General features: G+C 42.2%; 1 long non-coding RNA gene across 1 annotated transcript; it reads right to left on the bottom strand.

The window, feature by feature from the left end:
- Nucleotides 1-11,817: 11,817 nt before the first annotated feature.
- On the bottom strand, nt 11,818-13,707 carry LOC138353476 (uncharacterized). The gene is made up of 2 exons (XR_011223170.1): nt 13,663-13,707; nt 11,818-12,896 (listed from the first exon to the last, which is right to left on the bottom strand). It is a non-coding gene; the product is annotated as an uncharacterized lncRNA (long non-coding RNA).
- Nucleotides 13,708-14,964: the final 1,257 nt, after the last annotated feature.

Genomic DNA, 14,964 nt, shown 5'->3' with positions numbered 1-14,964 from the left:
TCATTAATGTGCATTTACAAAGGTGAAATGTAATTCTGATCAGCTTCCATATATACTTTATACACATACATACTCTACACATAGGAGAGTATGTTCCCCAGCTCTTGTTCATATAGTTTACAATTGGAACGTTCTCCATTGCGAGATTCATTACCTGCAGTCACCTGCCACAGATATCGATATCCCAGCCTAATTCTGGCAATTGCAATATCACTGTCTAGCGGGTGTTTTATGCAGCCCGTACATATAATTCTCAGTTTATACATGTCATATAGCTCTTTATAATTGTGCTCTCTGGCCTTTGTGTGTGTCAGTAACTGCTCTTCTGTCTTCCCTCATTTCCTAAAATATTGCGGCTTTAACTCCATGTATGATTAAACATCCTGAGAGATGGAAATATTAGATAAACTTATACCTAGTTTTTGATCTACTGTGTAATCTTTCGTGTAGATTACTTGATTTTACGTTTCTTGCCTGAAACGCTATGCGTACTAGCTCTATCTATAAATCCAACATTATGTTTGTAAATCAACTATGTATATACTTTTCCTGAATAAAAATTTATTTATTTATTTAGAATAGGATAGCAGGACATTGCTGTGTATATATAAGCTTTTTAATAAAAAAAAGTTAAGATTTTGTTTACCGACTGAAATTTTTTTCAGAGCAAAATATTTTAATGCATAGAATACAGTGCATGATTAATAAGTTTTAGTTTAGTTCATTTATTATGCAACCCATACCCATCTTGTGGGCGGTAGTGGAAAGGGTTACAGAGGCACATAATGGGCTCAAGAGACTGAACCCCACAATTCATTTAGCTAAGCAAGTTACAAAATTCAGTATAAGTCGTCACATCATCAATTGGTTCGACCACAAGTACAGTTTCTAAATTAAGCAACTGACATATGTGGTCACAATTGATGTTTGTCCTTCACACGGCCCCACATCCTGTGGGCAGCGGTGGATAGGTTACAATCACTTAGTACCTACAGTTAGCAAACTGGGAATATTTGGCTAAAATTTCTGGTAGCAGATTATTTTGAATTAAATATTTACACATCGTTGGAACACGATTAATGACTATTAATATTATCACTGCAGATATTTGATACAAAAATGCGATAATACGATAACTTACCATAGAACTAGAACGTAAGAACACTAATGTCATGTACTCTTACAAACCCATTGAACTTTACACACATAAATCACAATAGCGTGATACATCAATGGAAACAGATCCACAAGGGCTGGTTAGTCCTTTACCCTCCACTATATCTTCCAGCTCCATCGACTTTGCTAGCGCCATTCAAGTACGACAAATTTACTTCTCAGCGAGACTACAATATGTCATGCAAAAGTAAACAATATATCTCTGAAAGTAATTAATTAGAAAATGCTAAGCTCAGGCTGGTCCAGTTGTCAAGTCCTAATCCTTTCACTCGACAGGTAAATCATAACCCAATCCTGTTTGCTTGTATCCATTATCGTAAGCACATCAGAATTACAAGTAAAACTACTTCTGCCCACTTCCCTTAAAGGAGCCTTTGGGTTACTTTCCATGACATAGCAACTGGTGAGATGTGTTGTTTATAGTAAGACCATAGTAAACTGAGATTTACTTAAGGTACATTACATAATATGTTGAGGTTCTAAACACAAATTTTCATTATCTACAAAATACTTTAAAAGTTGGCCTTGATATAAAGCCATATTTACGTATTGTATTTAGTTTTATTATTAAAAGGTATATAGTCGATGTGGGCATCATTGGGCAGTTGAGCACCATTGATGCTTCCCATTAACTGGGTAGCTAGCAGGCTTTGTCCCCGAATATGGTATATACCATACATATAACTTTTTTTTTACTTTTGTTGATTAGAATGTATGTTACCTCTTCCCAATGAGGAACAGCTATGTATGATTTTCTATGAGCAAGATACATATTGTAGTGGAAGTCAACAAAATTAGGTAAAGGCCAAAGGTACAAATATACTTTGCCAATCAAGCTGAAATAAAACAAAGGGATCAGAGCAATTTTATTAGAAAAGTGTGGGAATGTTGAAGACAAAATTAAATCGTGAATGTCAATCCTTAAGTACCAAATGCAGAATACTTTATATTAACATAAGTTAATAAAAGACTAAATATATTTAGAATTAAGAGATAAAATTCAATCATGTATTCAGCAACTTGGAAATATATGTTTGTCATCCTTATGCTTAAAAGTAAATAATGATGTCGCATGTTGGCCATGGAATAGCATTCAATCTATTCCATGTTCACCGGCTCACCACGGTGAGGTCTGCGACTACGAGCCGGACCAGGGTAACTCGTCCGAGAGAATCCTACAAGAAGGAAATCCTTCATGAAGGAACTCTCTCGTTGCGTTGAACCCTAAACAACGCACCAAGGGTTACTTCGGGATATCTAGTAATGGCAAGACCATCACTAGACATCGCTCACCAATAGCAAGCTAATGGTGATATGTCGACGACCACACACAAGGAGTGGCAAATAAAAAAAGGGAATAGGAAAAGGGAAAAGGAAATGGGGGAAATGAGGATAAAGGAAGTCTTGTGGACGGCCTGGTGAATAGTAGGCTCGTCACTTGAACTGTTCATGTACAGTTTTTGAATTGTTTAGTCCATCCACAGGAATGTTCCATTCACAGTATTATACTGCAACGTCCTGGATAAGACTATGCTAGACAATTTTGGACAGAGTCCACACAAAAAAATACCTGTAGAGTTCCATGGAGAAGCCTATGATAGTTTGGCACAGTCTATTCCTTGGAAAACATGGACAGAGTCCACAAAAAGAAGCCAGATGAGTTTTCTTGAGAATCCAAAATAGTTCAGCTGTCAAATCCTTGGGGAACACGAGTAGTCCACAAAAAATAAACCAGATGAATTCTTTTGAAAATCGGACGATAGTTTGGCAATTTGAAAAGTCCAATCCTTGGGAAATATGGACAGAGTCCATAAAAGGAAGCCAGATTAGTTCTCTTGAGAATCGTATGATAGTTTACCAGTCTATTCGTTGAGAAATATGCATAGTCCTGAAAAAGAAGACGATTGAGTTATCCTGTGAATCCTATGATATTTTGGCAGAGTCCAATCCTTGGGCAACGTGGACAAAGTCCACAAAATGAAGGCTGATGAGTTCTCTTGACATTCCAATGATAGTTATGACAGTCAAATCCTTGGGAAAAATTGATAGTCCTGAAAAAAGAAGCCAGATGAGTTCTCCTGTGAATCCAGTGATATTTTGGCCGAGTCCAATTCTTGGGGAACGTATACAAAGTCCACAAAATGAAGGCAGATGAGTTCTCGTGACATTCCAATGACAGTTTGGCAAAGTCCAATTCTTGAGAAACATGGATAGTCCTGAACATGAAGCCAGATGAGTTCTCTTGAGAATCTAATGATAATTTGGATGAGTCCAATCCTTGGGCAACATGGACAGAGTCCAGAAAAGGAAGCCAGATTAGTTCTCTTGAGAACCGTATGATAGTTTACCAGTCTATTCGTTGGGAAACATGCATAGTCCTGAAAAAGAAGCCAGATGATTTTCCTGTGAATCCAATTATATTTTGGCTGAGTTCAATCCTTGGGCAACGTGGACAAAGTCCACAAAATGAAGGCAGATGAGTTTTCTTGTGAATCCAATGATATTTTGGCAAAGTTCAATCCTCGTGAAATAGGAACAGTCCACAAAAGGAAGTCAGATGAGTTCTCGTGACATTCCAATGCTAGTTTAGCAGTCCAATCCTTGAGAAACATGGATAGTCCCGAAAGAGAAGCCAGATGAGTTCTCTTGATAATCCAATGATAGTTTGGCTGTGTCCAAGCCTTGGAAGCCTTACCTTATCCAGCGATGATTTCGGGGCTTAACGTCCTTGCGGCTCGGTCTTGGACCGGGCCTCCTCGTTGCTGGATGGTCAACCAGTGTTGGACGCGGCTGCTTGCAGCCTGACGTATGAATCACAGAATCACATATGACATTCCAGGGACAGAGTCCACAAAAGAAAGCCAGACGAGTTCTCTTGACTTTCCAATGATAGTTTGGACGAGTCCAATCTGTTGGAAACATGGGCAGAGTCCATAAAATGAAGCCAGATGGGTTCTCTTGAGAATTCCATGATATTTTGGCATAGTCCAATCCTTGAGCAACGTGGATAAAGTCCACAAATTGAAGGTAGATGAGTTCTCCTGTGAATCTAATGATATTTTGGAAGAGTCCAATCCTTGGGAAATAGGGACAGAGTCCACAAACTTGAGAAACATGGATAATCCTGAAAAAGAAGCCAGATGAGTTCTCTTGAGAATCCAATGATAGTCTGGACGAGTCCAATCCGTTGGAAACATGGACAGAGTCCACAAAAGGAAGCCAGATGAGTTCTCTTGACAATTCAATATGAGGCTCTTGAAATATAGTGGCAGAGTCAATTGTCAATTCTTTGGGAAAGAGCTTGGACATAGTCCACTCTAGGACGCACCTACACTTTCGACACTAATCTCAGAATCCGTAGTTTTTTTTTTTGAGATATATACAAGTTGTTACATTCTTGTACAGCCACTAGTACGCGTAGCGTTTCGGGCAGGTCCCTGGAATACGATCCCCTGCCGCGAAGAATCGTTTTTTCATCCAAGTACACATTTTACTGTTGCGTTAAACAGAGGCTACAGTTAAGGAATTGCGCCCAGTAAATCCTCCCCGGCCAGGATACGAACCCATGACATAGCGCTCGCGGAACGCCAGGCGACTGTCTTACCACTACACCACGGAGACTGTATTGTTGGCAGTTATAGTTATTGTTGGCAATACTGTATAGTTATTGTTGGCAACTTCATTGTCTGAAAAGGAATTCGGACACCAAGTCCATCAGAATTAAGAAACCTGGGGGAAAAGCCCAGGATGAAGCAATATAAACCTCTACCTCTACCATATAAACTATTTAAATTTAACATTATTAGCAAATATTTAACCCTATTTTCTACATTTATTGATTCTTATAATACTATCTGATCTCTAGATCGTTGCACACATTATAAATTATGAATATATGTAATTTTATTCAAGTCACCTGGTCATTGTGCCTTCTGCTTCAGAGTCACCTACGATTCTCTATCACTTTCTGAACTCCCAAGGGTACGTAAAACCTGAGCCTCCAATAATTACAGCAAATCTGCAAATATGAAATTCGGTCAAACATTTTCACGCAGTTCACTAAAATTCTGTGTAGTTTTATAAACGTTTAGCAGAAAACTTGTATATTTGACTACCATTTAATAATATATATTACTAAAAGTTGACAACATTTGTAAAATTGACAAGAAACTAGCTGTACTTATACTTTAAATGTAAAACATTTAAAAAAATCCAGAGCTATATTAAGTTTGATATAAAATCATTTGTGCTAGAATTAAATATTGTTTAGTGAACAATTATTAAATTTACTTGTTTGAGAAAGATCAATCATCGATAAATATTTTCTGCTGTAGTGAGAACAATTTAAATAGGAAAAGATGTGAGGAATAATTATTACAAGGATGAATAAGTTGTATGGAAAAACAACTTATTAGATTAAAAAAAATATTATATATAAACTAGTTGAGCTGAAAGAAAAACACTTATAATAATAATAATAATAATAATAATAAAATTTTTTGAGAATTTGAATTTGAATTTGAATTTTTTGAGAATTTTTGAGAATTTAAACTTATGTTTAAGAGAAATAGTGCAGTAAACAGCCATTGTAAATTGTCATAAACAAGAGTATAAAAAATAAAAAATAATAAATTATAGCTAAATGCAATTAAGATTCACAAAAATTTATTCAGCGTGATTAGGCTGATTAATTTTATACACAATTTGCTGAAAAGTATGCAATTATACAATTAAGCTGTAAAAAAGAAAAATGTCATAAAGAAATAAGTTGTTTGGAAAAATCCAATTTGAATGCGGATAACAATGTCAAAAATAATTTGAGGAGTAAGAATAATAATCATGCTTAAGAAAAACATTAGTCAATATAAATATCATAGGTTATGCGTAACAATTACTGAAAATGACATTATTAGGCTGAAAAATTAAAAGCAATTACACAAAAATTTATACACCATTTTTAAGTAATTAAGATGAAAAGCAAAATTTTATAAATAGGCTGTAAGATAAGCATTATATAATAAACCTGTAATTATAGGACCTATACAAACTGGTTGTAAGGAAAACACTAAATATACACACAAGTACAAGTACACCCTTTTTAAGTAATTAAGATGAAAAACAAAATTTTATAAATAGGCTGTAAGATAAGCATTATATAATTAACCTGTAATTATAGGACCTATACAAACTGGTTGTAAGGAAAACACTAAATATACACACAAGTACAAGTAAATCTATTTGGATAGGCTGTAAGAAAAGTTATTTATCTGTAAGGAAAGTATTCATATAAATATGTTGAAAAATAGGTTATTCATATAAATAGGTTATTAATACACTGCAAAGGAAAATAATTATATACATTGTCTATTTAGAAAGCAATATGAGGACTATAATGGACAAAATCAATAAACCACTAAAATAATACAAAATCACTTCGTAAGGGGAAAAACATTTGGAATGCAAGAAAATATTAAAAAAAAACACATAGGCTGTAAAGGAACAAATTATGCTGCTAAGAAAATACTTTCATTATTAGTGTAAAGAAAAATCTCAAAACCATTTAGTATAAATTGTATAAAAAAATGATTGTGTAAAAAATTAATTACAAGAAAATAATGTAAACTCTCTGGGTTACCTAGAGCACAGGCGTGCACCAGGACTACCCAGAGTAAAGACGTGCCCAGGATAAAGGCATACTTCAGGACTACTTGGGGTCAAAGTGACCCCACACGGCAACTTAAGGTAAAGTCGTGGGCTCAGACTACCTGGGGTAAAGGTGTATCCAGGACTATCCATCCGGGGTAATGAAATACCCCAGTACTGCCCAGGGTAAAGTCGTGCTCCCGGACTACCTGGGGTAACGGTGTATCCAGGTAATGAAATACCCCAGTACTGCCCAGGGTAAAGTTGTGCCCCCGGACTACCTGGGGTAAAGGTGTATCCAGGACTATCCATCCAGGGTAATGAAATACCCCAGTACTGCCCAGAGTAAAGTCGTGCCCTCGGACTACCTGGGGTAAAGGTGTATCCAGGACTATCCGTCCGGGGTAATGAAATGCCTCAATACTGCCCAGGGTAAAGGCATACCCCTGGACTACCTGGGATAAAGGCGTGCTCAGGACTATCCAGAGTAATCAAGAGGCTTTGCAAAAATAATACCAGTTGCAAATTATTATAAACCTACCAAACGAGTTTTAAGATTTCCCACATAAAAAAATATAAACAAGATTAATTTAATACTGTATATTCACTACCCATTCTACAAAACCATAAACTGTAGATAAACAAATTATTTGAAATATAAACAACTTCATAATGATTACAAAATACATATCACAACCAAAATCTTGTGGCACTTAGACCAACAAGTTGCTGATCGTGTACTCACCTATACCAGCTGTTTTTGCACCAACTGGGGACATACCAACAGTTGGTACTCACCTATACCAACTGTTTTTGCACGAACTAGGCACCAGCTCCAGTGTCTTTCTCCTAAATTTCGACTAACAGAAGTAGTCGACCCACTCTCATACCTATTTTTGAATCCTTTCATAGTCGGTCTCCACTATCTTCTTTAAAGTTTGTTCTCAATTTACCATCCAACAGTTGAGAAGATAAGACAAGGATGAGGCAATTAATCTGGAAAGAAATCATGAAAAATTAAAATATTATTTTGGCTACCAAATCTCGCAATGACAAATTTAAGACATTTTCTTGAAAATAATAGATCTTAAATTTGCAATTAATTAAATTTCAGTATTTTTTATTTTTACAGTATTTTAACTTTATACTGAAAGTGCATTTTTGCCTAAGGCAAATACATTTTTAAGTATTGGTATTTATTTAAGTATTGGTATTTAACTATTGGTATATTTTAAGTATATTACGGTATTGGCATCTTTGCCAATTCGTGCATTTTAAAGGTTGCTCCAGTAAATCACCTCGTCTTGAGGTGATTTACTAGGTGATTGGTAGCGTCTGGAGTTATCCTTATCTTATAAGAGATTAAGGCATCGGATTCTATAAATGGTTTGATTGTACAGCGGGATCTTTGCTCTAGAATATATTCATATATCGTTCTACACCAGTTTTCTCAATTGCTGTACTGGTAGGTGCAGTACAGGGGACGAACAGTAACGAAACGATAATGCGAGTTGGCGAAACTCGCCCTCATAATGCGTAGGGGGGGGGGGGGGAAGGATATAAGGGGTGGAGGAGGGGGGAGATGAGGGGTGGGGGTGAGGAGGTAATGTGGGTTGTGTGAGGGGGTATTATGCGTGGTGTGAAGTGGAGGGGTGAGGCGAGATTTTTTTTTTTTGGGGGGGGGGGGGGGGTTGAGGCAGGCGGGAGGGGGGGTTGAGGCAGGCGGGAGGGGGGGGGGTTGAGGCAGGCGGGAGGGGGGATTGAGGCAGGCGGGAGGGGCGTGATGCAGGCGGGAGGGGCATGATGCAGGCGAAAGGGGGTTGAGGCAGGCGGGAGTGGCGTGATGCAGAAGGGAGGGGGGGGGGGTTGAGGCAGGCGGGAGTGGCGTGATGCAGAAGGGAGGGGGGGGGGGGTTGAGGCAGGCGGGAGTGGCGTGATGCAGAAGGGAGGGGGGGGGTTGAGGCATGCGGGAGTGGCGTGATGCAGAAGGGAGGGGGGGGGTTGAGGAAGGCGGGAGTGGCGTGATGCAGAAGGGAGGGGGGGGGGTTGAGGCAGGCGGGAGTGGCGTGATGCAGAAGGGAGGGGGGGGTTGAGGCAGGCGGGAGTGGCGTGATGCAGAAGGGAGGGGGGGGGGGTTGAGGCAGGCGGGAGTGGCGTGATGCAGAAGGGAGGGGGGTGTTGAGGCAGGCGGGAGTGGCGTGATGTAGAAGGGAGGGGGGGGTTGAGGCAGGCGGGAGTGGCGTGATGCAGAAGGGAGGGGGGGGTTGAGGCAGGCGGGAGTGGCGTGATGCAGAAGGGAGGGGGGGGGGTTGAGGCAGGCGGGAGTGGCGTGATGTAGAAGGGAGGGGGGGGGGGGTTGAGGCAGGCGGGAGGGGGGGTTGAGGCAGGCGGGAGGGGGGGTTGAGGCAGGCGGGAGGGGGGGGTTGAGGCAGGCGGGAGGGGGGGTTGAGGTAGGCGGGAGGGAGGGGGGGGTTGAGGTAGGCGGGAGGGGGGGGGGTTGAGGCAGGCGGGAGGGGGGGGGGGTTGAGGCAGGCGGGAGGGGCGTGATGCAGAAGGGAGGGGGGTTGAGGCAGGCGGGAGGGGGGGGGTTGAGGCAGGCTGGAGGGGGGTTGAGGCAGGCTGGAGGGGGGTTGAGGCAGGCGGGAGAGGGGGTTGAGGCAGGCGGGAGGGGGGTTGAGGCAGGCGAGAGGAGGGGTTGAGGCAGGCGAGAGGAGGGGTTGAGGCAGGCGGGAGAGGGGGATGAGGCAGGCGGGAGGGGCGTGATGCAGGCGAGAGGGGGTGTGATGCAGGCGGGAGGGGGCGTGATGCAGGCGGGAGGGGGCGTGATGCAGGCGGGAGGGGGCGTGATGCAGGCGGGAGGGGGGTGATGCAGGCGGGAAGGGGGTGATGCAGGCGGGAAGGGGGTGATGCAGGCGGGAAGGGGGTGATGCAGGCGGGAAGGGGGTGATGCAGGCGGGAAGGGGGTGATGCAGGCGGGAAGGGGGTGATGCAGGCGGGAAGGGGGTGATGCAGGCGGGAAGGGGGTGATGCAGGCGGGAAGGGGGTGATGCAGGCGGGAAGGGGGTGATGCAGGCGGGAAGGGGGTGATGCAGGCGGGAAGGGCGTGATGCAGGCGGGAAGGGCGTGATGCAGGCGGGAAGGGGGTGATGCAGGCGGGAGGGGGGGGTGATGGAGGCGGGAGGGGGGGGGGTGATGGAGGCGGGAGGGGGGGGGTGATGGAGGCGGGAGGATCAGGGGCGTGAAGCAGGCGTAACGGGGAAAGGAAATAATGTGGGCTGATTACATTTCATGACAACACATATAAAAACATATAACCTAAAACAAAAATCAAAATCACACCCAGCAAAAAAATGCCAAAATTCAGAATCCCCAGGAGCACAACTCACCCCTTCGGAAGATCAACGTAGACTGCCGCCGGGCGTCGCCGCGCCCGTTTTTTATGCTTCCCGCCCGCCGCAGTGTCCTGACACACACACACACCCTGTCTTCCCTCTTATATATCCTTACAAACAATTGTCTAAAGAACATTAATTTATTTTTCTCTGTTGCCAGAATAGATAACCAGAATAGGAGTTTTGTCGCAAGGGAAAAAGATCAGAAACTTAAATATTTGTTTGGCTAAGTAAGGTGCAATACTGTTGCAAACTGCTACAATTTCCGTGACAACTACGCTTTATTTATTTATATATAAGAAGGTACATTGAGTTGTGAGAGTACATAATATTGGTGTTTGAGCATTACATTCTTGCAAAGCATACCGATTCGGGCAAAACCTTACGCCAGAGATATTTGCTACTATGGAAAAAAAGTCATGACTAGGCTGCTGTTTTTTTCTGATTAGGTTACATCCATTTCTTGCAATATAACTTGTTCAGATCTTGCCCTTATATTTTTTAAACATTTTGCCACATCAAGTGGGAAGAAAGCTATGCCACGGGTATGGCACAACATGTGGAAGGCATGCTGTGGCAGGGAAAAAAGCATGCTGTGGCAGGAAAAAAAGCATGCTGTGGCAGGGAAAAAGGCTTGCTGTGGCAGGGAAGACATACTATGGCATTGGTTATGTATGCCACAGCATGTGGAAGGTATGTCACAGAGAGGAATTTAATGCCACACCAAGAGAAATGTATGCCCTGACGCGTTTAAGGAATTCCACAGCAGGAAAAGGCATACCGCAGGAAGAAAAAGACGAGTTTCAAAACAGTAGTCATTCCGCAGCACATTTTAGGCTTGCCACGACAGGGTAATAAATGTAACACCAAGTGAAAAGCATGCCACAGAAGTGCAGAGGCATGGCACAGCATGGGGAAAGGCATGCCACTTTTGGGAAAAGACGCCATTGCAAAACGAAGAAAATGAGATTCTCTTTAATGACGACAAAATGTGTATTTCACATCTTAATCTTCCCTTCAAAGTTGTTCATATCGTTCATTATCTTGTACAAATATAGACTGTGTGTCTTACGAGCTGCGTAGCGATATCAAACCTTAAGTAATATATATTTTACTCACCAGTCAAGGGGAGTGGTTTAAATTTTCAGGAGAGGAGCAATATTTTTCTGAGCCTAGTCTGACCGACACAGCCTAAAGTCGCTGCTGAATTTTTCTACCATGTGGCAATATATGATAGCTTCTTATGTTTATTTGAACACACACACACACATTATATATATAATAATTACTCAATTGTTATATATAATTACTCGATTTCCCGCTAGAAAGGCCTGGGACTCATGTCCCTCTTCAAATCATGCTTATAATATGAATAATTTTTGCATAACTATCTACGGATAATCCTTTACTTTAGCGGACGGGCGGGGCAGTCATCTCTGTAAGGGTGACCAGCGCCCATCAACTTAGTGGGAAGCTTTGCTTCATTGCTTTGTCCAGGGCCTACATTGCTGTTAAGACCGCCCTCTGCGTGTTGGGAGACGTCTTGAATCTAATATATGCAAGTCGAGTTACTGATGCTAACCAAGGTATACCAGGAAACGCCTAATTCAATCATGTTAGCTATTTATTTTTTTATTTTTCTGGGAGTAGGCTAATTGAAACTCTCGTAGGGGAATAAATAAACTTGAACCACAGGAATAAGATAAATGGATTAACAGGAATTTAGCATTTGTTGGTAAGAAACCCAAACACACAGTAAATAAATATAAACACAAATGTTGATTAACTAAATGTATAAAATATTTAAACCACAGGGGTAAGATAAATGAGTTAACATGAATTTAGCATTTGTTGGTAAGAAAACCAAATAAAAACCAATAGGTAACAGGATGTAGGGGCCTGGTGGTCTCCCTGGATAACGACGTGATCAGGCGTTAGGGCTGAATAGTTAAGCATACAGATAGGCTACTAACAAAGGCAGATGCCTGACCTGAGCACTCAAGTGGAACACTGAGAAGAAATAACACAGTTAAGAAAACTCCACAAGAGGGATAGCCAGCGGCTATTAGCGTGAGTGGACTTAAGCAACGTCCAGTGTGTTTACGCATCGCCTGTGTGGACTTAAGCAAAGTCCAATGTGTTTGCTCAAGGCGCACTAACATGAGGCGTACATAAACCTAGGACTTTAACAGAGAGCGCACGTTAAGTGTTGAGCACGCTAGACCAGGAATGTTTAATGTGAGCGCCTTCATTGACAGACATCCAACATAACCTACTACATAAAATATTGTCTGCTGCTGGGTAGGGGTCCGGCGTAGGCCCCACCGCCAGGAGGCCATGATGCGGAGCTCCCAACTCGCAGGACAGCCAGGGGCTGACTGGTGGCCCCGCTTCTAGGACGGATGAGCGAAGGAAATTTGAACAGAGGCGCCTCGCCCATACATAGCTTAGCCTTCCTGCAGGATGCCTGTGGTCAGCGATACTCCAAGGGGTGGTTGCTCGTGGCGTAGACGGCTTCCCTTCCTTCCGGCGGCGAGATGAGTCAGCTAGAGGTAGGCCCTGTGATATGACGACATACTCGTTGGAAGAGGGATCACTACGTCCTTTAACCTCAGTGTATACCTGTCATCGACCTAGCGTGTGGCGTTCTGCATTTTAGGGTGCGTCGTGTCCAAGGTCATGCTCCTGTAAGAGTGAAATGCAAAGAGTAAAGGCGAACAAACCACAACAAATAAACGACAAAAAGCGACTGTTTGTGCAGGTACCAACCAACAACACACCTCTAACTGGACCCCAAATTGAAAAACCTGTGACACCCATCACAACGCGCAAGTTCAGGTCATTATAGTCTATGGAGAGTAGTCAAATATGACCACACCCTCTTCAACAAGACTGCCAACGAACTAGCCTGACCAGTGGCTTTGCAAAATGAAAGAACACCAATGTATCTTATTGTATGCAAATAAATAAATAAATATACTATTAGTGGCCAACAGCTTTCCACGGTGATTGCAACTTATCCGCCGGTGCCCTCGGGGGGGGGGTTCAGGATAAACATGTCATTTGTTACACTAGCTTACCACTTATGTAAGTTGCTTAGCTTAGAGACTATATTTGTGGTTGGTATCGAACCCATTGATGATGCAAAAATATACACAATTTTTTTTAACTAGCTTATCAAGACTGAAACAGGCTTAGCTAAATTAATTTTGGAGTTCAATTCCTGAGCCCATTATGTCCCTCTATAACCCTTTCCACTACCGCCCACAAGATGGACATGGGGTGCTCAATAAATGAACTAAACTAGCTAGCACCACCATCAGTGATGGAAATCACCCTCGTACCTCCACCTCAAAAGTATGGTGTCGTAGTTGTTGTTGTTTAAGATTCAACTACTGGGAACTAAACGTGCCAAGTAGCACGGGCTATGGTGAGCCCGTAGTGGCCTTACCTGGCACAGGAGCGGGGCTGTAACTGTGTGTGTCGTAGTTGGTGGGTGAAGCAGTTATTAACCCGTCCTCGACTCAAGTCCATTACATCCAGCGGTCGACCCCACAGACGCATTCAGAAATTTTTACATGCTGTTCATTCAAAACGGGAATTTTCTCAAATATAAATTAATATTACAATATATTAACATATTGTGCATATATAGACATAGTTTGGAGCGACTGACAAAGGAGAAAAACAAAAAACAACGACATCGAAGGCTGCAAACTCTGTGGAGTATTCAGCGACATTTAAGGCCTGCCGATACTAAGACGCGTTCTCTAGGTGACCAGATGTCATCACAGAAAACTAAATAACTCTAACGGATAGACTAGCGGAAAAAGAGGGCTAAATGGACCGGACCACCAGCAAACCAGGCTCACCTGCTAGCTTGCAGACCAATACAAGCAAATATCCCCCTAAATGAAAACGCGAAGATCGTCTCCATTGGGAGGGTTAGCAGCCGATTACGACACGACTAAGCTCATCAAGAGAACACTTGGATACAAATACAAATCCACACCATTCGAGGATGATGTAGAATGAAAAATATCAACTACTGAGCCATTCCTGCGTTCTTGGTTCTTCGAAGCATGGACGGAACTTGCTTGGTGCTCCAGTGGATTGTGTTGACTACCTCGATAAATTAGCCAGCAGCTGGGTTAAGCCCTGACATTTTTTTTTATCTCACACTGCATAAAATGCTCCTCTACCTACTTCAAACCTCACTCTCACTGGGGCACTTTTCCCATATGATGTTGAACTGTATTAAATCAGCACGTCATCGATAAAGAAACTAATTGGCAAGGAGGAGGATCTAAGTATTTCCTATGTAGGGAAGTTAGGTAAGCTTGAAGCAAATCTAGTATTTTTGAACAGACCACACACTAGAAGGTGAAGGGACGACGACGTTTCGGTCCGTCCTGGACCATTCTCAAGTCGATTCGCCTGCAAATCTAGTATGCCTAACCATTGAAAATTTTGAACACAGAACGCTACTCAATAGTGCTCATAAACTAAAAGATTTGGGAGGGTATAATAAACTTTAAATCTCCTCAGACCTCATAGTAGAACAGCCCCCCCCCCCAAAAAAAAAGAGTGCTAAGAGACAAACTAAAGGAGTCAAGAAACATAGAAGAGTACAAAGGCCAGGTGGAACTAACCATATATATATCTGGGACGACAAGCAGGCACAAAATTAGAGTGACAATGTATGGAATAGGGAGAAAATCCGTAGGAGCAGTGATGAGGGTTCGAACCTATG

Source organism: Procambarus clarkii, chromosome 58 (assembly GCF_040958095.1).
Source record: "Procambarus clarkii isolate CNS0578487 chromosome 58, FALCON_Pclarkii_2.0, whole genome shotgun sequence".
In the NCBI taxonomy this organism is placed as follows: domain Eukaryota; kingdom Metazoa; phylum Arthropoda; class Malacostraca; order Decapoda; family Cambaridae; genus Procambarus; species Procambarus clarkii.
This window is presented reverse-complemented; position numbering and strand designations above follow the sequence as displayed.